Source organism: Pyxicephalus adspersus, chromosome 6, assembly GCF_032062135.1.
Source record: "Pyxicephalus adspersus chromosome 6, UCB_Pads_2.0, whole genome shotgun sequence".
Lineage (NCBI taxonomy): Eukaryota > Metazoa > Chordata > Amphibia > Anura > Pyxicephalidae > Pyxicephalus > Pyxicephalus adspersus.
The window spans coordinates 74,131,651-74,155,051 of record NC_092863.1 but is presented as its reverse complement, the minus strand read 5'-3'; the positions used below and the strand labels follow the sequence as shown (position 1 = coordinate 74,155,051).

The 23,401-nt window shown below is 34.3% G+C and overlaps 1 protein-coding gene across 1 annotated transcript in view; it reads right to left on the bottom strand.

Annotated features, from left to right (window-relative positions):
• EDIL3 (EGF like repeats and discoidin domains 3) overlaps nt 1-23,401 on the bottom strand; it is a gene marked incomplete in the record, with an annotated part of 336,704 nt that overhangs the window by 118,255 nt on the left and 195,048 nt on the right.

Here is a 23,401-nt window from a genome sequence, read left to right as displayed (position 1 = left end):
ATTGATGGTCACCAGTAGATAGCACTGTATCCTCATAAAAAGAGTGTAACAAACTCTTGACTCTGAGTTATGTCTGAGTTTGTTACACACTTTACATGAAGACACTGTACTACCTACCGGTGTGACCTGAGTGAATCCATTTCTTGGTTTATACTTGAGTGTATATGGTATGTGCATATCACTATTTCCATACAGTCAAAAAAAGCAAGTGAGTAATTTAAAATTTAAAAATGAGTGGATGGGAACAACCATATGTAGCAGTGCTAGTTTAGAGAAAATATGTTTATTTTTTAGTGATGTGGCCCCAAGAATCCTTATAACATGAGTTCCAACTTAATTTTTTCCCACATCTTGGAACTTTCAAAATATGTTTTTCAACAGATCACTAATGACTGAATGTAAACATCCTTTGACCTCAAAATGTAATTTTGGCTACTCTATTTAGATTTAGGACCAGAGCACACACAGACAAAAAACAATGGCAGGTAATCAATTTGAAATTTGTATGGGTTAGCAAATACCATAATTAACTGCGACTATCTGCACAAGCATTTTAGATCAAAAACACCCATAAATATTGCTTTCCAGAAATCACAAAATCCCTTCCCAAACCAGAAAATCTTTAGCAGCAGAAAACATTAAAAAAGACTAAAAATAAGCTAATGACTCAATTTAATATAGTATTTTTTTAATTCTATAAAACAATGGCTGATCTAAAGATTCTAGATGGATGGCACAGCACAGTAACATTTAATCCAACTCCTACTCGTTATAGTTTATTAACATTGCATATTGACATTTTCTCATCTGTTATTCTCCCACCACTGGAACCTACCATACTTTGCTAATACATGTTAATCCCCCCTAAAGTCCACTTAACATTCCCTGTGAAATTACTTTTCTGCCCTCTCTCATACATTGGAATTAATGTTTTTTTTCATTATATGATGTGTTGGTTATATTAAAAAAATCAAGCTGAGTATAAGGTTTAATCATGAAGGGAGAATTCTAATTAGGTGAACAAAACACATAATTGGTTAGAAACTATGGAGCCAATATATCTAAATCATTACTGCCGCTGTACATTTTCTGTCCATGGTTTTTATTGATGTCAAGATAAAACCATATTCCTTCGCTTTCTAAAAGGGCCTAAGAAAAAAATATCCAAACCCTCTTTTCCCTTTCAATTCACCTATTATTATTGAGTGTGTAAAATGTGCCTGTTAAGGTTATACCTACCTTCCATATCCGCTTGTGATGATGTGATACTCCTTCCAGTTAGATCCTTGGGAATAGAAAAGAGAAAGATATGGGGGGGGGGGGGGGGTATGATTTTACAATGGATTGGAGTGTCTTCTTGCAGGGTTTTATTAGAATAATGGTGGTATTGCACCCAGCCATGTGGAAGATAGGTAAGTAATAAACTAAGAGCATGCTTGGGCCTGAGATTTTCTCACGCATTTTCGAATAGTTTTACTGCCCAAAAACACTTGCAACAAAGTTAACATTAGACAGGTTAGGACCCGTCATTATCCTTCACTTGACAGGAGACTGCAGCCACATTTTATATCTACTAACAGTACCAGTATGTACCTTTAACTGCACAATCTACTTAATGCTGCATTATGGTTATCCCCAAAGGATGTTTCATACACATAATTTTGCCTTTGTTTAAACTACTTCCTCGTCCATAAATAATTACCCTTATTGTGGCAGTGCTGTTTTCCCCTACCTGAATTCTTAAATGGGGTATTAGTCTGGTTCAGACCAATGCTCAAGGCATAGAGCCTGGCATCCCCACAGAAACTGAATTTTTTTTTTGGATTCCAGTAAAATAATTATTAGCTAAATAAAGTACAAACTTTAGAGTATACTAAAAAGGTGTCTAAAATATTGCTTGAAAAAAAAACTATATGATGAAGATAAATTATTTTATTTACTTGCTAATACCATTCCCATACTTTTTTTTATGGAAATATAATAGTAATGCTTATTGTAATTGAAATATAATTGTAATTTTACATAAAGGAGAAATTGTAAAATAAAATTGATCTGGAAGGAAAAGGGGAAAGATAGGCTTTTTTTGACGGCACAAGGAAAAAGATAAAACAAAGCTATAGTGTAGCAAAGGTGTCATTTATCCACACTGTACAACTGACTAAAAAGTCACAAGACCGGGCACTAGAGGGTAGTTAGTTAACCTCTAGTGCCCGGGGATCACAGTGGAACTGCAGATGAACTCCCAATGGAGTTTCTCCATTGAGAGTTCATCTGGAGTCACAGCTGATTGAAAGCACTTGCATGCCTCCTATTGGCTGTGACCGCAAGTTCCCACGCTCCCTGGGCTGTACTTATCGATGATAAGTACTGCTCGGTGACCATGGGAACCGAACTCAGATGAACTCTCAATAGAGAAAACCCACTGAGAGTTTTTTTTTTTAAACATATTTTTAAACACGAACTCGCAAAGTCAAATTTAGTGTTTTTCGGGTCGGGCTGCCCGAATTCGAACCGCCACTTTTGTGTGGAATATAGGGACAACCCAAATTCGAACACCAACACTAGTCATCAGTCTTGACAAAGTTATTGCTACATCAATCTTTGTTTTTTTCTCCTTGGGGTAAAAATAATGTGAAAAGGAACCTTAAGCTCCACCTACTGGTTGGATTTAAAAATATACAATAAGTATATGCAAAATACAATTTTACTGGGGAACAATTTTGAACAAATCTTTTGTTGACTTCAATTTTGAAGCTTATTTACACTAAAATAGGTATGCTGATTATGAAAGCTCAGAGTGCAGGTAGTTTTCTTCTATCACATCAGGTTCTTTCTCTACCCCTTATATTAATGTAATTACTGTAGCATGGATTTATATAGGCTTTTCATTTACACGCAGGTTGTGCGCTGCCCTATGCGGTGAATAAGCAAAATTTATTTTTCTACTTGCACACAAATTTCCTTTCTTTCCGATCATGTCTGGCTCTGCTGTTTCTCGTGGTAAGTGCCTAAACAAGCCTGATTCATTTTGTTATATCTGTGGCAGTTTCAGCATTCCCAGTCAAAGGGTGAACATCAGCACATTTGTAGAACAAGCCTATTTGGCATATTTCAAAGTTAAACTTGGTGATCAAGATAAGTCTTGGGCCCCTTATAAGGTGTGCATAAAGTGTGTCGAGGGTTTATGGATGTGGACAAAGGGAACACGTGATAAGATGTCATTTGCTATACCTATGGTTTAGTGAGAGCCAGGAGATCATTTCAGTGACTGTTACTTTTGTATAGTGAAAACTTCAGGATATAACAAGAAAAACTAATGTAACATAGAGTATCCTAGTCTACCATCAGCTATAGGCCCAGTGGCTCATTCAGATGAAATTCAGAGCCAGTTTCCGTTACACTACCCTCTCTTGAACAACATGATTATTGTGATGAACTAGGTGACAACAATGATGAAGAGTTTGAAATTGAAGAGGACTCTGCTCGCAAGAAATTTTATCAGCACGAGTTGAGTGATTTGGCGCGTGATTTGGGACTATCGAAGAAGGCTTCAGAACTCCTAGCATCAAGACTGCGTGAGAACTACTTACTTGAAAAAGGAACAAAGGTATAGTACTTTCGAACCAGGGAAATTGCATTTCTGCAGAACTTTAGAACTGACAGTGGCCTTGTGTATTGCCTTAACATACCTGGTTTAATGGAGTAATTGGGAGTTCCAATCTATAACTCAACTGAAATGGTATGCTTCCTTCTTGGTCAGCAATGCGTTATCTGTGCATGTGGAACAGCAGAGCTTAAGAGAGGCATTGGGTGGAAAGGAACTGGCCTCCAAGATCTGCCCTAAAACCAGGTGATTCAAACATTCTACATGAGCCACAAGTTGATAGAAAGAACATTATAATCCCTCCTGTGCACATGAAACTGATGAACCAAATCGTTAAAACTATGTGAAGGAGACTTTTTAAAGTAATTAATTGTGGCATTTCCTAGCCTGTCATTTGAAAAAAAAAGCCAGTGTGTTTGATGAGAGGTCCACAGATTCGGCATCTCATCAAAGATGAACATTTCATCAGGACAATGTCAGAAGTCGAAAAGAATGCTTGGTTATAATTCAAAACCATTGGCAAGGACAATCTTGGAAACATACAAGCAAATAATTACACAGAAACTGTCCAGAAACTCTTGGAGAACTACAATATGCTTGGTTGCAATATGAGCATCAATGTGCATTTTCTGCATAGCCATCTTTCTAACTTCCCAGAAAACCTTGGTGCAGTCAGTGATGAGAAAAGTGAACTATTCCACAAAGATTTGGAGGTCATGGAAGGACGGTATCGGTAGATGGGATGTACATAAGATGGCTGACTATTGTTGGAGCATTCGGCGGGATTGTCCTAACACTGAACACTCCAGGAAATGCTATAAGTGTTCATTTTTTACCTTAACCCCTTACCCAATTAATTTTCAAATGTTTTACTGTAAAACAAATGTCAGAGTAAAAATAAATCCTTGGTAGGAACAAAAGAAATTTAAATAAACAGTAGATTGAAGTTTTTAATTTCATTATTTTTTCATTGTATGTAAAATGTTTTTTGACAAAAATGGAGGATACCCCGTATCATAAAAACTGGATGTGATAGCAAAAAACGGGTAATTTCTGGATTCACCACACAAAAAATTATTAAAAACAAGTGTAAGGTCTAACTCAAAAAAAAAAGCCTTCCCCAGTGCATTTAATATTTTTTAGGAAATAAAAAATATGTATAAAACCACCATGCACCAATTTAAATAAATACTCATGCTACAGCAAAACTAAATAAATAAATAAAAAAAAATCCAATTTTATTTTCCTATTTTTGTAGTTGTACATTTCAGTTTACAATTGTGTCTCATCTCACATCAAGACTGAAGCATTTCTCTCCTTTTCTATTGTTCTAAATAAAAGCAGAATTTTACCATTTGGGATCACTTTGTGAAAAACTGGAAACAAAGCAGGAAATTATTCAACTGTAGTAACTGAAAAAACCTAAGGGGCTTAATAAAAAAAACTTAATTGCAGACCAGATATGTATTATGACCTACATTTTTTTCTACTGCACAATTCTTTCGATGGGGCTAGCCAAGTTAATTATTAATTAAAATATAGTTGCTTCGGGTAACTGAAATCCATGCAAAAATTATTTTGGTGACTTTTTCTGTTCTTTATATTCATTAGTATGCAGTAATATTTCTTTCTAAAAAACAATTAGAAACTTACAAGCTATTGTCATTTTATTCATTAATGATGATGATATTTTTCTGTGCTCTTAGCAAGTTATATATAGTGGATCATTACCAATAAATGAATAAAAAAAAGAAAAGAGTAACCTGAATAAAAATCAGGATATTAATATATATATGCGGTATATTTACTGAATATATCACACAGTTCATTAAATAAATATATATGTTTATATATACACACACATTGTATATATTATTCAAATGAGCTCTTCTACTTACTGAAAATTTTCTTTGTTCATTTAATAAAGTATCAATCATTTCCTATTACTTTTTGTGTGCTTACTTAATGTGTTGCCTTATTATTTCCCTTCCTTCTATTATTTTATTTTCTCAATTAAGTTAAATTGACATGTGAGACTGAGAGCTCCGCTAATGCTGTCATACATAATGTTTCAGGTCAGGAGAACAAAATAGACTGCTGTAATTTCCAGTCATTACAGCACATTAAATGTATATAATATGTAACTTCACCTAGTAATTTAGGCAACCTGGTGGTTTTGACATTTTAGAACATTGTAATATATTATTTCTACTTTATGTGGCTAAGGAGATACAAATGCAGTTTATTTTTACCGGAAATAATGACAAAAGAATATGTACCTATTCAGAAAGGCTTCTTGGCATATATAACCATATTTACTGCTTGGATAGAACAGGCAGAATGCACTTGCCCCCTATTTTTATAGTTCTCAGCACAGAGATGAAGAGTTGTAGCTAACTGGCATGTTCCCCACCATTTTTTTCTATGTTTTGTACAAAACAGTAACATACTTCCTTAGCTAGAGAAAATGCTTGTTCTTGTTAGGATAACTTGGGCCGACTAAACTTGTTACCTTAAAATGAGGCGGCAAACAATACTTTTTTGGTATTGTTGCCAGTAATCCTTTGATTTTCTGGGCCTGATTTATTAAAGCTCTTCAAGATTGGGGAAGATAGACTATCATGAAAGAACCTGGGTGATCCAGCAAACCTGGAATACATTTCTTAAATTAATTTGCTATTAATTGGCAAATGCTTTCAATCCCGAACCAGATCCATTTGCTGAATCATCAAGGTTCTCCAGTGATAGTCTTTCTTCTCCAGTCTTGGAGAGCTTTATTAAATCAGGCCCTTTGTGTGTGCTGACTGTATTTAGCATTGTTCTTAGCTCTCGAGGGACCACGAAACACCTTTTTTGCTACAATTATAGACAGTGGGAGGTAGACTGTAGTGCACAGAGGAAGCAATAGTAACTGAGAACACTAAGCACAGAAGGTCCAGGAAGTTCTCATCTTACAATATTCCCAGCAGGGTCAACATGTAGTTTTAGTACCTATTAAACATATAAGAAAACTATTTCAATTGTATTTTTCAGACTAAAAGGTAGAAATGATGGAAATGTGTGTATACCTAGAATGGATTATGACCTTATTAATTTGGGATAGGTGTAGTCCTGCAAGTCTTGATCTATTACAGAAGTCAGTCTTGTTTGTGTGAACACCGGTAGACAAATTTATTTCAGATTCAGTATCAGTGTTTTCCTGTTTATATAAGGGCATATGAAAGTTTGAAGTCAGAAGGCAAGGTAAAAATTTAAATCTGATCTGCATCAAGGTTCTAACCTCACCTCGGGAAAGAATGGCCCCAGTAAGCAGCATAACAACCTGCCAGGTATTATTTTAATGAAGCCAAAGCAGAGCAGCAAAGATACTGATTGTTAGCTATTGTGTTGTTCTTTGTGTTTTACTCCTTGAACTGTTTTCTGAAATTGCCTGGAGAATCCTGTTAGGTGGTGTGTTTGCGAAGCAGAGGAGCAACGGCTAGTGGAAACCTGAATCCATCCAATTAGCAGGAAAATGTGCATTCTACTAAGACCACTTTGAAACCCAAAGAATTGTTTGTTAATTTATTATTATACATGCATTTCAAAGCTAAAAAAAATATTTTATTACAGCTCTGTATTGATTTACAATACTTTTTTTGAACCAGAGAAAGTTTACATAACTGCCTTCTCTAACAGTATATTATTTCTGAATGGGCACACATCAAAAACAGAAAAACTAAAAGCAGGAGGCAAGCGAGGAGTGGTTTGGGGTGGATCACACTATCAGCATGCAACTCATTGATTAGTGTGATGATCTGCCACACATTCTGAAAGCACCTCAATGCACCTTCTACAATACACTATAGTGCATGCTTCTCAAAGGAGAAACCCTTGAAATAGGCAACCCCTGCTATCATATCATATGTGTGAATGAGCCCAAATGGATTATAAGGGGTCAAAAAAGGGGTATTGATTTAGTTTTGCTCAATGCATTTCCCAGATAAATAATTTAGGTAAACACACATTTCATATCAACACATACAGCAATAAACAGTGTAACCATATATATTTAAGAAATAAAGTGAATGCTAACAGGAAGCCACTATTCTAATTTTTCATTAATGCACAAGGATGATATTAATACAAATTTGTACAATATTAAAAATAAAACTGTTTTCTACTTCAGAAGCTGTTTTAACGTATGTTATGTACAGATCAAAAGGCACTTCTTTAATCGTCACATAAAAAACAACCAGTCTCAATACACAAAGCTTTAACATCAGTCAAACAACTCTATTTTCAGCCAAACTTTATGAGACACAACTGGAAATAACTGTCACTTTCCTGAAAATATGAATACTTATCCTAGTGTGTTAGCTTTGTATATTGATAATATTGCAAGAATAATGTTTTAATTTTTAATAGGTAGGGAAACACTGATAGGTTCATTTACATAGAAATCAATGTCTATACTCTTGCAGCAAAGATCTAGTCACTTTGCTGGCTACACAAGCCAATGTCGGCTATTGAGGAATACAGCGGTGAGCGTTCCTTCTCACTAGTAGTCATCAGGAGGCAGGACTGCCCCAACACAATCAATTATAAAGAAATTTTAACACCATCAATAACCACTGTACAAACTGGACTGTAAGCCTGCTATTAAAAATGTACAGCAATGAGCATTATTATTGGCTAGTGGCTGTTAACAGCAGTCCCCCCAACCACCAGACATTGGGAAAGCTCACCGTCATATTACTTGACAATCTGCTTACAACCCATTCTGCTGCCTGCTGTGTACAAACTCATTGAAGGTTGCCAGGAAAAAGGGGATTATTGCATTCTCTTGTAATCGGAAAATCAATACTTGTTCACTTATTTTTTGGTTTTTGGAATTTGCATCAACAGTGGTACAGTGTTAGGCACATTTTAGTTCTAAGTTCTGGAATTACAGGATTACTCTAAGAAATTGATTCATTTGTCTTAAAAAATCTTTTAACATTTTGTTTCAACAGTAGACCTATATTAATGTGTTCACACAAAGCTTATAGCCTTGGTAAAAAAGCACAATAAACACTAGTGGTACATTATTTATTATGGGCACCATTCCAGCCTGACTGTTAACATAACTTTATAAAGTGGAGCTCCAGCTATATATAGTCTAATTGTTCTTTTTTGGTGTTATATCTTTCTTTCAGGTTTTATCTGGCTGTGTCCCTACTGGGAGGTTTCTCTTTTATTGTCTGTCTCCATGAATTATAGCATGTAAAAAGAAATCTTTTTTTGACAGTTGTCATTTATATAAGTACTGATTTTTGGGAAACTCAAACTGTTGACCTTCTCAACAGGGACAAAATGGAGCAATAAAACAGCCATACCATCTCAAAAAAAACATGTTTTGATTCCACTGAATGGTAATCTCTGAATACAGGCCCACATTAAAGATATATATTATTCATGTTGTCAATAAAGAAACTCAATATGTGCTTACATTAAGAATTCTAATTGATTATGGTATGGGTAATAAAATGATCCTTGTTTTCAGATATATATATGATTATATTTCTGGCTTACTTACTATACTCACCATGCTAATGGTTGAACCCAACACAAATTACCATTATAAAGAGGAAGCACATTTAATATTCAAAACGCATGACAACCTGAAGTAAACCTCTTTAACAAACATATTCATTGACCCTTTAACTCTCTAACCAATTAACACTAATATAACACCAAAACTAATTACATGCTTTGAATGAATATTTAAAAATGCTTTTGATTTACCTCCTGTACAGTGACGACAAGTCAATGGAATTATATGATAATTGGCTCATGTCTATCTAAAAAAAAAATGGGAAAATCAAAAATAAACTCAAGTGTAGCACCAAATGTCCTTGGATGTTGACCTAAAATATATGTACATTAGCACTAAAGCAAACTAACAAGAAATAATAATTGTGACTTTAACATAACCTACAGTGTGAATATACTAATAAAGTCATAAAAGATGCAATATGTTCCACACAGAATGTGCTAGCTCAATATTTTTCTTTCTCCATTGATATGAGGAGCTCTGAGACACAGTTATTAAAATGTAGAATATCTTATAAGATAAGCATATTCTCAAACACAGCTGATGAGTAAATCTAAATATAGATGAAATATATGTGCAACTAGCAGAAAATGTGTTTTATTTTATTGGAAAGCATGGTCTTAAAAAGCCCAACTACAGGATCACTCCCTCCACCACCTAAATAGATATTTCTTCTTGTGGCCCCCACCAGCAGTGCTTCATGCTTTTACTATTCATCTTTTCTGTAGTTTTTAGAATAACCATGTAACATGCAGAGTCCTCTTTTCTAGGTTAGACAGCCTTCACTGGTGCAAAAAGAAGAAGCGACAGGATGACCTTGGTAACACTTAATGCCACCAATACATTGAAAATGAAGGGCAACGTGTTGATATACCTCTTAGTGGGTCAAGGTCATGATTTTCTGCATTCACAATGTTCTCAGAATTCAACAATGAGAGACACTGGGTGTTATAGCAAATAAAACTTTTTAGCAAATCAAACTTTAGTCCAGAGTTGAAATATACATGATCTATCTGCAGCAAAGTGTTGGATATAAAAATTAGTGTTTCCAACCATTGGTAGTTTTTAGCAGTGCTACCAATAGTGAACAGAAACCCATTACCATTTGTGAGTTATGAGATCTGTAATAATACAATAATTCTAAAGTTATAAAAATATTTGATATTGTCTATAAAACTCAGCTGTTATGAAATGCTTTATTATGTTATTATTGTAAAGAAAAGATTACAGTTGCAGTCTTCAAATTCCTTTAACACTAAGAACTGAGAATACAGACAGATCTTTCTGTCTACGTGCCTACTTCTACACTTGACCTTAAAAAAGAAGATAACCTTCTTACTACTTAAGCAGCTAACCATAATAGATGCAGTTATATTTAGCTCTTGAATTATTTTTCCATGACCTTTCTAAATGTTTTTTTCTAGTTGCAAGTTTTGTGGTAGAAATCATAAAACAATGAAACTGTTAAACTCTTCATATAAAGTGGTGTTTGCCTAGGCACTGATCACCTGCTTTTCTTGTTTCCAGTTTTGAAGTATGTAAGGGCAGATGATGAGCACCTTAACATCATAGTAAGCGGAGGCAGAATATTATCTGGGGTCCTTTATACAGTATTTCCTTACATCAACATTGCATGTTCTCTTTAAACATTTCTGCTGCTACTGCTCGAAAAGGTAAAAGATTATTTTTAAGTTGGTTGGAAAGTAAAGAAAATAATGTGAGCTAACAGCTGGCAAATACAGCAAGAGAGGAACTGGGCCTGGACACCCCTGGCATCACTGTCCACAAAACCACTGGAGGTTCATCTCTTCCAATCCATGCAATGAAAATAAAAGAATTGCCTGCCACAGTACATGGCAGAGACAAAATTGCCTTATTGGTGATTTGCAGCACACATTTGCTTTAAAATAATTCCATATCATAAATCTGCATAAAACTTGGGTTTTGAATTTCTTGAATGATAGACTCTTGTGATTGTTCTATTGTGAAAAAAAAAATGATATAAACAAATATTTACGTTCTACACTGGCACAACTTTTTCCTTTTGGATAGATTCAGGGATTAAGGAATAAATCTGTCTGTGTAGCTGTTGGTGAGACTCTATTTGTCCTGATGACCACTGTCAATGGTACTGATAGTGAGAAGACACTTGAAATCTTTAAGTTCACCATAGACAGAAACAGGAAATTGTGGATTTTGGAGACAGGGTGCCAAATCTCAACAGGGAGACAAATCCAGTAGACAAAAAACCTTTACTTGTGTCTTTAACCATTATGTCACACCATATGGAAAACAAAGGTTTTGGCTTTAGATTTAGAGTTATTTTAAGGAAATATTTTTTTTAAAGTATGACATGTTTTTCTTTAGGTATTTTAAACCAGTTTCTTGGTTATGATAATTCCATGTTGAATTAACACATGCAGTATAAGCATAAAAATAACACAATTTCCCACATGGAAAACTTCCTGGTGTGAAAAATTATTGTGTTAAACAGGTGTATCTATACCCGGAAATGTCTATTTTATTCCGTTAGTTAAATTTCCCATCACTTCTTTTTTATGTTCTGGAGACAGAATTTACCAGATATAAAGTAAAGGAAAGTCTGAACCAGGGAAAGTCAAAGCTAAAAAAAAAAAGTTGGAGAATCTCTTCAATGGAGCCTTTGGTGTCAGTAAAATATCTCTTCTTCTACCCAAAACCTAAAGAAAACATAACACCCAAATACTTTCATCTAAAACAACCATTGTCAATGTTCCGAAGCTAAAAGCAATATACAAAAATAAATGACGTAAGATTTGTACAGCTAGAGCTTCATACAACCCAACACCCCAAAACACTACAAACAAAAAATTGGCAATCTAATTGTCTTTACAACAATTTCCCAGAACACACAAATATAAATATTTATTAAAAATAAAAATGACTGTTTAATTTGCATTTAAATCTGGTCAAAGACCTTCTGTGAACTGTGGCCCCTAAAGACTGTAAAAGCTTGATTGATCAATATTGATAATTTATCTCAGATGGAAGTACTTCCAATTCCAATCAAATTTCCAATTGTATGTACGCAAATTTTGTGCACACATGATACAGCTTGCATACATTCAAATAAAAAACACCTCCAATCTATACACAAATGCTTGAAACCCAAAAAACTCAACTATTGCAAATTAATCAGCTCAAGTCTTACAATGTTCTCGTTTTTGTAAAAGCTGCATACCGAATTACAATTGTAAAACATGACATCCACATGAACAATCAAGCAATGATTGTTTTCTGCTGCAGGTTGTGCTATTTTAATTGCCCAGCAGATCAATATACTATAACTAAATATAATCTCCTTGACATCACAACAAAATGACAGCAAAACGTAACAACATTACTCTCTCACATACATGTAATGAGATTTAAAAACATGGCAAAAAACCTACAATTTTGAACAAAATGCGATTTCAAAGCTATTTACCATTTTGCCCCAGAGCAGTAATAAAACAGATGTGTTTTGCTGAGGTTTCAGCCTATTCTGACTTTTATTGCCATGTTTCTGTTTCTTTAGACCAAATCAGACTTGACACATAACACCAGCAGCATTTTCTGTGAAAATATCTGTAGTGTGTACATGAAATAAAACTTTAGTTGCCAAAGTTTATATCCATAAAACATTTTTTTAAATGTCTTTTAAGCCAATATGTAAAACATTAAACATTGTCAATCCGTGGCACAAGCATGGAAAGAGATGATGTTACTCTTTTACATAGAACCTTGCATTTTTGTATATTTTGAAAAAAAAAATGTATAAAGCGAGAAAGGTAGAGAGTAAGGGGCAACAGAAAAAAAAAAAAAAAAAAAATCACTTTTGCTAGAAGAATGATATAACATTTAGAACCAACAAAAGCAATAGATGTCATTTAAATATTTTTTCCCAAAATTCATTTTAGTCTGCAGTTACTTTTATTTTATATAATTGCCAAATAATTCAAATGTTGCCTCCTTAAAAACAACAGGTGGATTTCTGTGCATGGAACACCTGCAGAAATCTCAAGTCTAGTTCATATAATTAGCTTCTTCTTTCCTAAAGTGCTGGAAGTCAAAATTATAGGCACCCTCTTAATCTGAAGGAGCATGTTTGCTAGAATGCTTTTTTGGACCTCGTAGCACAAATTGCCTCTCCTTTACCTCCTTTATTTACTTTGGTTTTTTTTTCTATGGAAAGCAGCAACATCATAGCACACAGTTATGCACTTACCTTGCACTGTGCCTAAACAAATAGTACATGTCCGATTATTACTGCATTGTGGGTAGGTCAGCCATTTTCACACTTTTACTGCCAGAACAATTTTTGCACCTTAATTCACTTTATATTTTTGAAAACCAGAGCGCCCAAACAATACAACCTGGTAGCTGAAATATTTTATGTTCACATTCATTTAGATGCACGGAAACACAAAAAAATATCCAGTAAAGAAGTGCCAGATTTTGTGAAGAATTGCAATTACTTAAAGTTGCAAAACAGCAACAAACTACAATGCTCAAAAATTTCAATTGAGTTTAGAGTTACCTATAAATAATAACTGTAGAATTATTTCACAATCATTTATGTTTGTATGTGTACACAGACACAGGTGTACCTTAGATGAAAGTGCTTTCATTGTTTTTTTTTTTCAATTGCCTTTAATACTATTAGAAGCCCCCTATGTGACATCACCTGTACCTTCTGTAATAATGGATCTGTCTGGTTCCAATTTTTTATTTCTAAAGTTTAAATCTGATTTAAGTCTTGACAAATTCACTATTTAAACTATATTAGCTATTTCACCTAATCTCTGTTAAAATGTAATAATCATTTGGAAATGTAGATTTCATAAACAGTGGTAAAAATAATCTGCAGTGTAAACAATTGCTTCTACTATGTTTCCATTCTGTGTCCTTGAAAACTATGTTTTAGGGTTTTAAGTGAGTCACTACAAAAATAAAGTGGTTTAGGATGTTCTTGAAAAAAAAACAGAAAAAAAATAGATTTTGTGTTGAAAAGCTGCATCTTCCATTTTAAATTCCCACTGCGGCACAACATGCCGATAGCTCACATCAGTACATAGTGGTGCATTAAAACTCAGGTCCGCTATGATGAATCAATGATGTTTCTTGGGTTGCCACTATTAAAATGAAAAAGTGAAAATCTGCACCTAAAGTACCCCCTAGTATAATGACAATATATCAAGAAAGCCTTGACCTGTACATCTGTGCCTTTAAATACATTGATTCTAACAGTAAATTATGCAAATACAAGAAATATTGTTGAATGATTCCCTGTATTATTAAAAATATATTTTTTTAAAACAAGCGAGAAACACCCTAACCCTGTCAGGTCTGTAAAATCACCTGTATGTTACCCTTATCATAGGCTGAAAATGTATACTTATAAAGCAGCAGATATGCCAAAAACTGGCACAAATGAATTCTTAGACTGCAGGCTATGTGCTATAAAATGTTACCAGTGCATTTATTCCTTATTTTTATTTATTCCCCTAAGATTTACTTTAGCTTTCCTTTTGAGTTAGCCATTAACTAATGGGAGTTGTGTGCAATATGTTAAATCTTTTATTGAGTTTAAATTCTGCTGTTTCCATGGCAACTGTCCCCTTTTGACACTTTTTAACAATTGCTAATCTCCTGACAACTGTATGTACAAGAATGTTTTTATCTACAATGCTTTACATCATAAATGATGATGACAATGTGCAGTAATTTGTATGAAGCTATAAAAAGAAGAATAACAATTATACAGTTATAATAAATAAATAAGGGCAAAAGAAAGGAACATTCAGGTTATAAAAAAGGACTTGTGGGATTTTGGATAAACCACAAAAATAAGCCCATTGATTTTTATGTCATGCTGACAATTAGTAATGATAATGAGCTGCTAGAAACGTATACCTTGAGCCTATATGTGATACTTATTATAAAAAAAACATAATTACACTGGTCAACAAACATTTTCTTGCCAAAAAGATTAAAGTCATTTTAGGGTATGTTTCATGCATAGATTCCAAATGGTATTGGTTTTGCTAGATTGGCTCTAGTTTTTGAAATAATGACCTCAATAATAACCTCATAGAAAACTAATGAAACATGAAAATTAAGCAAAATTAAACTAGATATGCCTACGTATACAAAATTAAATTTTTGAAATACCTAATGTCAATATATTCTATATTCAGTATATTTACAGAACTAATCACAAAGAAGTCATTGAAAAACTCTGTATGATTTCTTTTTATGCTGATTATCAGGACATGCTGAATATCAGGCTCCAGCAGTAGTCTGCCATCATTTGTCTATCCCATCTGCCCTGATACCTTTCTTCCATCGCCTTTATATCTTGATGGAACCTCTCCCCATGTTCCTCACTGAAATCGCCAAGGTTTTCTGGAATTTTTTTGCAAATGGCTATGGAGATAGTGTACATTTATGCTCATAGTAGCACCCAAATTTTAAAAGTTTGAGAGCAAGTTTTGTACCAGTTCTTCATAATTTTGTGCTTTATTGTTACCCAAGAAGTTCTTGACAACCATGACATAGCTGTGCCAGACAGAAGCTTCAGTATCAAAGATTCCTGCATTTAATTTTTCAGTACTCAATCCAGTGAAGATTCTACGAATGTATTTGAAGCAATCACCATCCTTGTTCAGAGCTCTAACAATTGCTTCATTAATCCCAACTTTATGTAGAATGGAGGGAGAATGATTTTTATTTGTCAACCATTCGCTCGTAAATGATGTTCGCTGCACCTTTTTCATGTTTACCCTTGGAGGCCATGTCACTTTTTTTTTGCTTCACTATCCCACAAGCAGATGAAACATGCGTACTTTGTGTATTCACTTTGCTGTCCAGGTAGAACGTTCACCATTTTCAAATCAACACATATGGACCATTGGTGTTCATGATAGCAAAGCTTTTGTAAGACCATTTTGATGTTTTCATATTCTTCTTTAGGTTTTGTTGAGTGACCAATTGGAATTGATGCATAGCAGTTTCCATTATGCAATAAAACAGATTTCAAACTTTGAGTGGAACGGTCTATGGAAAGCCGCCAGCCTTCTGCTCGGTATTCTGGTACTCCCATATGGGCTAGTAGTCCAGGGATGTTACAACAGTACACAAAGTCTCCATCTTCACTGAAATATGGTAAGAGTGTCACCTTTCTTGTCCCATAAACCATTATTTTAACTTCCGGTCTAAGACAGTTCTTTTCTTTCAGCCTGAATGCTAAAAGTTCAGATGCTTGTTTTGACAGACTTAGGTCACGTATTAAATCATTGAGCTCTTATTGGGAGAACTGCTGGTTTGATGAAACTCTTCCTTCATATTCACTTCCACTGCTAACTCCTGGATTACACTCCAAACCCTGTATATCCTCCATGTTGGATACAGGAATATAGGGAGTGTACTGAACACTGGTATGGGAACATCAGCATCATGTGGCACAGGCTGTCTTGCTGATTCTAAATCAGGGTGCTCCCACTTGTTTTTTTTTTTGTAACGATTGAAACCTTTTACATTCACAGCACAAAATTACAATCATTAAGATGATTTTTGGTCTCTCACCATACCATAGGTACGCCAAATTTCAAACTTTTCAGTTTTCCTTTTTTCCACAGTTGTAGACCCTCTACACCATATTATTTTTGATATTTGAAAGTATTTTTTATTTGATAGTTTTTTTTATAAAAACAAAAGTCTACAAAAAGTGGAATTGGCACATAAAGTATGCTTTGGACTGCACTTTGTGCTGAGTTAAATTAAAATTAGATTTTCTTTAAGTGAATTGCAAGCAAGGTCATTATACTAAACACCATGCAATATCTATTGTTTATTGTGAGTGTTCCCATGCTTTCGTGGAGTGTCTTTATAAAGATACAGATTTGTATTCAAAACTAAATGCCATACAGTTTTTGTTGCATCATTATGGTTGTTTAAGTGATAAATAAGGTAGGTCATTTAGTCGTACTGACATGTGCTCATAATGTCTATGGCTGAATTGTATGAATATGGTGGTGGGTATATATACGACCTTGCCTATGCTTGCTTGGGGTTAAGTTGATTGGCTTGGATGGACTTTCCTATTCCACTATTGTTTTCACAAAAACAGCCCATGCCTATAGTGATCCCCCTACATAGAAGCAGACAGGTAAGTTCACATGATATGCCATCTGCCATCTGTTTGTAGGCAACTTTAGTGAACAAAAACCTATGCTAACACAATTATTGAATAATTATAAATGTTGGCTGAGCTGAAGGATTTAAACAATTCCTTAATATTCAAAAATACATCTTGTCCGCAATGTAAAAGCAGAATTTCCTCCTTTTGTCAGGCAGGTCACATTATCTCTACACAATACCTGTAGAGACAGACAGTTGAAAGACACATCAATTAGGATACATTGGAAATGCAGTTAGATAGGATGAATGGATAGTGTGTCAGCAGTTCCTTAAATCCGGAAGAGATATATTCCAGAGAAAGCTCAGAACAGAGGTAAATGCAGGTGTAAAAAAAGAGAAAGAAAAATAGAAATGACAATGAGCTAAGATTTAGTTGTTACACTGCCAATTAAACAGCCAGACATATGTCTATGAGAAGCAGAATAGGAATGATCAAAAAAGAAGTATTATATTTCAAATATTGTTATCAGAGGAACATTAGAAGAAATTTTCTTGATAAAAGGGAGACACAATTGAAACATACTGATCTAAATGGCACGTTTTGAATAGACTGTGTCTGTGAGATAGGCTGTGTCTATGAGATAATTTAAGTTATTAAATAAAATAGGATACAAATTATAAGAATAGTGAGATAGGATCACAGCCAAGCTTTATGTCCATAATATGAAGTTCATGATAGTGTCACAGGTGCTACATGTGTTCTTCAATGACAAACTTCAAAGTGACTTCAAACAGAAGTGGAGTTATCAAGTTTCTGGTAAATAGGGAGACACAATGCCAGACCTTGCTAGATACATCTGGCATAAGCATGAACTGGGTATATTATGTGTGCAAAAAGTATCAAAAAGTATCTGCAAGGTAAACTGAAGTTCTTCTGCTGCTCTCAATAGTCAAAAGATTTCCCACTAGAATAGATTGAAGGCAAATACTTTTAGGTTTGACACTCAGATATGAGATTTGCAGAAACTGTCATATAGATTCAATCCGTTCATTCATTCTGCTTTTCTGTTGTCTTTATAATAGTCTCCAAAATGATTTCTAATACAGTTTTCAAATAACTATAATTTGCTGCCTTGATCACATGGCTTTTCATTAAGTAATTAAATTCATTTTCATAATAATAGCTAAATGGATATGCCTAATGATCAAGAGGTTAAAGACAAACCTAACCTTAAATCAACCCACAAAGTTTTTTTTTCAAAGTGGTTTACATTTACAATTATTCCTGAATCACAAGTTAATGAATATTCCTTTTTCCCCCAAAATATACTGTAAATACACCAACCTTTAGCACACTCAGACATTTTCATATTTTAACTTAGATATGGTCATTATTTTATGCAAAAGAAATGATGATGTGTATTAGATAAATTATAAAAACATCATATAGCGCCACTAAAACAAAAAGATTACTGTGGTTAGGGTCACCTTGGTATATTCTAGTTAGAGAACATGTACCATAATTACAGCTATCAGCAGCCCCATGTATCAGAAAGTTATCTTGCCCCACTAACCATTATCTCATACAAATCCAATGAAAAGTCAACCTGATAAGTCAAATGTACAATACATTTTAAACTTGTCAATACTCTTTCCAATACATAAAGAATAAACCTAAAGTGTATCTAATCTAAGGAAAAAAGCTATAATACAAACACCTACTTTCCAAAAATATTCAATTTCACATATCTTCGTTCCTTTAATGTACACAAGCCGATCAAACACATTTTCAAATTTAAGATTTCATCTTTTTTTGTTTGCTTGTTCCTTAAGTCCATAGAGAATGGTACCTGGATCATTTAATGTATTACCTACATCATTATGTTTCCTTATGTTTGTTTAGCAAAGTTTGTTAATAATTGCTGCATTCTATGGCCCTGATTTATTAGTTTAAAAGTTCTCCAAGGCTGGGAAGGATACAAGACCAAGAGAACCAGAACAATATTATGAAAAAGTCCACTCAATGTGCCTCATTTAACAAAGCTGGATCTGGTTCAGGACTCAAAACATTTGCTAGCAAATTACTTTGAGGAAATCCATTACAGGTTTGCTGAATCACCCAGCTTCACTAATGAAAATGTATCCTCTCCAGTCTTGAAGAGCTTTAAAAAAATCAGGTCCAAAGTATTACCCTATAAAGAGACATACAGTAATTGTGTTTTGGGGGTTTGCATTTGAAACATGAATATTCAGGTAAACCAGGTTTACACTATGTTTACTACCACTAAATTGCTGTGCAAAGTTATATACTATATACATTTAATGTACTCTAATGATTGAAAATTATAGCAGTCTATTTTGTTCTTCTGACCTTAACATTATGTATGACAGCATTAGCGGAGCTCACAATTTTCTAGGTCAATTTAGCTTAAATAATGGAATAAAATAATAATAAAGCCAAAGCAGTAGGGGTAAAGTGGACTCTCCTTTTAAAATGTAATAATGTCTATATTATTTACTCTCCCTGGGATATATTACAGAATTTATAAATATCTTTTTATACCTAACTTTACCTGTTTCCTCTTCTATCCATCTCTTGCGAGGGTGACATCCATCTGCACCCTCCTGGAATACCCAAGCTGTATATTCACAAGGGGAAGCAGTTCAATTTCCAGGGGAACTTTGCACAAGTTCTGACCTTGGCAACATTCAAACTAATGGGCCTTGCTTTCAAATTATATCCTGCGAGTGTGCAACATCAGAATCTGGCTGCAAGAACAAGGCAGAATTTTTTTGAAAACTTTTTTTTTTTTTTTTTTTTACACCGGCCATTTTGGCCTACAATTTTAGTAAGCGAGAACGGCTGAATTTGCCGCAAAATTGAGATGTAAAAACTCGCTCGCTCATCTCTATTCAGCGCATGATGCGCCAGGTATCCTGAATAAACTCCTGCATCCATGTCCATCTGGCCAAAAAAAAATGGCAGAACTGGCAGGTAATGGTATTTTATTGCAAAAGGGACATCTCCTGTCTCTTCTGCATTAAAGACCTTGCTAAGGGTTTAGTTCTGCTTCCCTGCTTCTAAGGGGTTTGTTCTGCTTTAAGAGCAAACTGTAAAGGCTTTTTAAATTTTCATTTATTTTCTTTGACTCGCAATGAATTACAACCACTCAAAAATGTACATTTGCTAAACATGTTTCACAGGTACAATGTAACAAGGAAATGATAAATTATTACTAATTATATGGTTTATGTATTTAGATACAGAAACAACATATATGAAATACAAGAGATAAACAAAAACACTAATTTTTTTAAAGAAAAACAAATAGTAGTATCTGCTTAAATTGAAAGATAAACGCAAGCTCAGATGACAAATACCATCTGGATGGATAACAACTTCATTGTGTTCTCCCCCGGTTAATTGGTTATTGATTCATGCTGTAGCATGGTATGTAAAAAAGAGAAATCATCAATGTACAATTTATTTGTTCTTGTCTCTTATGATCACATGCATGAGAGGCAGTTATGAGAGAAGAAAACATCAAGCTGACAAAATGATATTGGTGTTAAAAAGAACTGCACAGAAAATTTATCAGTAATGTACAGATCGCACGCCATGTTGTTTAAACCACCTTCTGATATGGATTACTGTTAGACTATATAGAAATGTAACTTCTTTGACAAAATTGCACACATTTCTTTGCTTGAAGTAGTTGGAAAAAATGTGTTAAATAACATTTTGTTAAATCTCAATGTAATTTAAAAGGAGCCCTCTTTACCATCTCCGATGGTAATGGGTATGTGTGGGGTGACTTGTAAGAGGTATAGCATTCAGCGAAATTACAGGCCTATGAAATACCTCCATATATAAAACCTTACAGGAGATGGCAATATGGTGTAATTGTTTAAATATCATTGACATAAAGTGAAAATAACTATAACTAAATGACTACTGTATAACTTTATAGGTAACTATGAGGATTCTTTTTCGAGTGTTAAAGCTTTTTGAATAGAGCCTATTGTGTGTTATGTGTCCACATTCATATAATGCAGACAACAAAGTTGTCTTTCCAATATCCTGATCACCTTGACAACAGAAATAAAGAATACTTGGCTTTTTGGAGGATCTGCAAAACGTATTTAGAAACATAAAAAAAAGACTTAATTTTAAATCCCGAATGGAACAGAGAACATAATTAAAAGGATACAGGCATAACCAGGTCTCCAAACAGCAATAATCCATGATGTTCTAACCTCAAACTACTCACCTACCCCCAACATACACATATTTAGAGCAGAAAAGAAAATCTCATTTAGAATGAGGGACATTCAAACCAGAATCAAGACATCCAAGTAGACTTTGAACTAATCTTAAAGTAAGAATTTAAATCAAAGCTGTGATTATCTCTCGACAAAACCTTTTTGAACAAGAATATAACTTGTTGTCTTTGGCTGTCACAGATTGTCTTGCTATGACAAGATTAATCATCTGATATCACTTCCAAATATTTCCACATTAAAAGTTAACAAAGTCTAAGCAATGTTTAGCAATTTAAGCTAATTTTCTTTCACTGCTATTATTAACATATTTATATCACGCATTGTTGTCACCCCAACAAACAAACTTGAATTAGTTAGAAACCGTTTTTGAATTAATATCAAAAGCCAGTACTCTCAATTAGAACAATGTTGTGTATACTACAGGACCATTTTACCTTAACCTTCCTATATACTTAGCTTACTGTTACTATCCATGATGTTAACGGATCGGTTTTGACTTAAATCAGCCATAAAATACCTTCAAAACAATTATTTTTCATCCAATTTGTTTCTTTCCTCTTGGTTACCTTGCTAGGCTTCCTTATCCATTAAAAGATTGGTTTTAATATTTTTGGTGTGACCCCCTTGGCCTTTTTTTGATAGCTTACCTCTGGTTTTAATTAAAAAAAAAATGGTAAAAATGAACCTCAAGACAATTATATAAGTAAAAAAAAGGTTGTTATGCTACCAGAATTTTACTGAGGAGTATTAAAACACATTTCTTAAATATTTGTTTTTATGTTAATATTATTAACTATAGTTACATCTATGGTGTTACGGGTCAATTTTGACCCATATATATTTACTTCAACAAAAGGCAAGAAAAGTTGTTTTTCTTATAGTAATAATACAAAATGTAGATTTGCAAGATTAAACAAACAACAACCAATCAAGCAAATCAAACCAATAGAAATTCTTTGTGCAAGAACATGCATGTCTGTGTGTGTTTAGATGCATGTGTGGCAAAAAGTGAAACGTTTACTGTGTTCTTTGCATAAATATTTTTTTGCAGTGAAAGCACTATGTGTTTGTCTTCCTGACCTTTTTGCTAGGGCAGACCGGACATCTCTTTCTTTTAGAATCAGGTGGATTCAATGGAGTTGTGGCTGTGCTGGTTGATACTCAGGCAGGGCTGGCTGAGGATGCTGGCGCTGATGCTCTTTGTGTTGTTGATGACATGGACGGAGTTGCTTGGTGAGCTCTGCAGCTGTCTGACAAAGGCTGCAGTGACTGGGATTCAGGGAACCCTTTTCTTCTGCTCAATGTGCGCCTTGACAAGAGAATTTCCTTGCTCCTCCAAAAATTCTCTCCGCTTGTTATTTTTAGTTGAGTTCCACCCCAGGTGGATGTGGGTCCACAACACAAAGGCATTATACGCCGACACATCTAAGATGTTATAAAACACAACCATTGGCCATCTCCTGATCATTCACTGATAAGTGTAGGTGGCAATCAGCTTGTCCACTCCTCCTTTGGCTTTATTGTAATCCAGGATAAGTATGGGCTTTTGGTCAGCTCTTGATGACACAGCTGCATCTTTGTGAAAAGTGGACATAAGTATCACACTCCAGTTTCCTTTTGGACAATATGAAACAACAGTGGTGGAGTGTCTGTAAATGCAAATTTTGAAGAAAGTGGAGCTTTGCCCTTCACCTGCAAAATTTTGGTTGGCAGCTCAGGTTTATTTTTTCTCATTGTGCCTACCATGGTAAGTTTCCTCCTGAGAAGTTCCTGTCCAA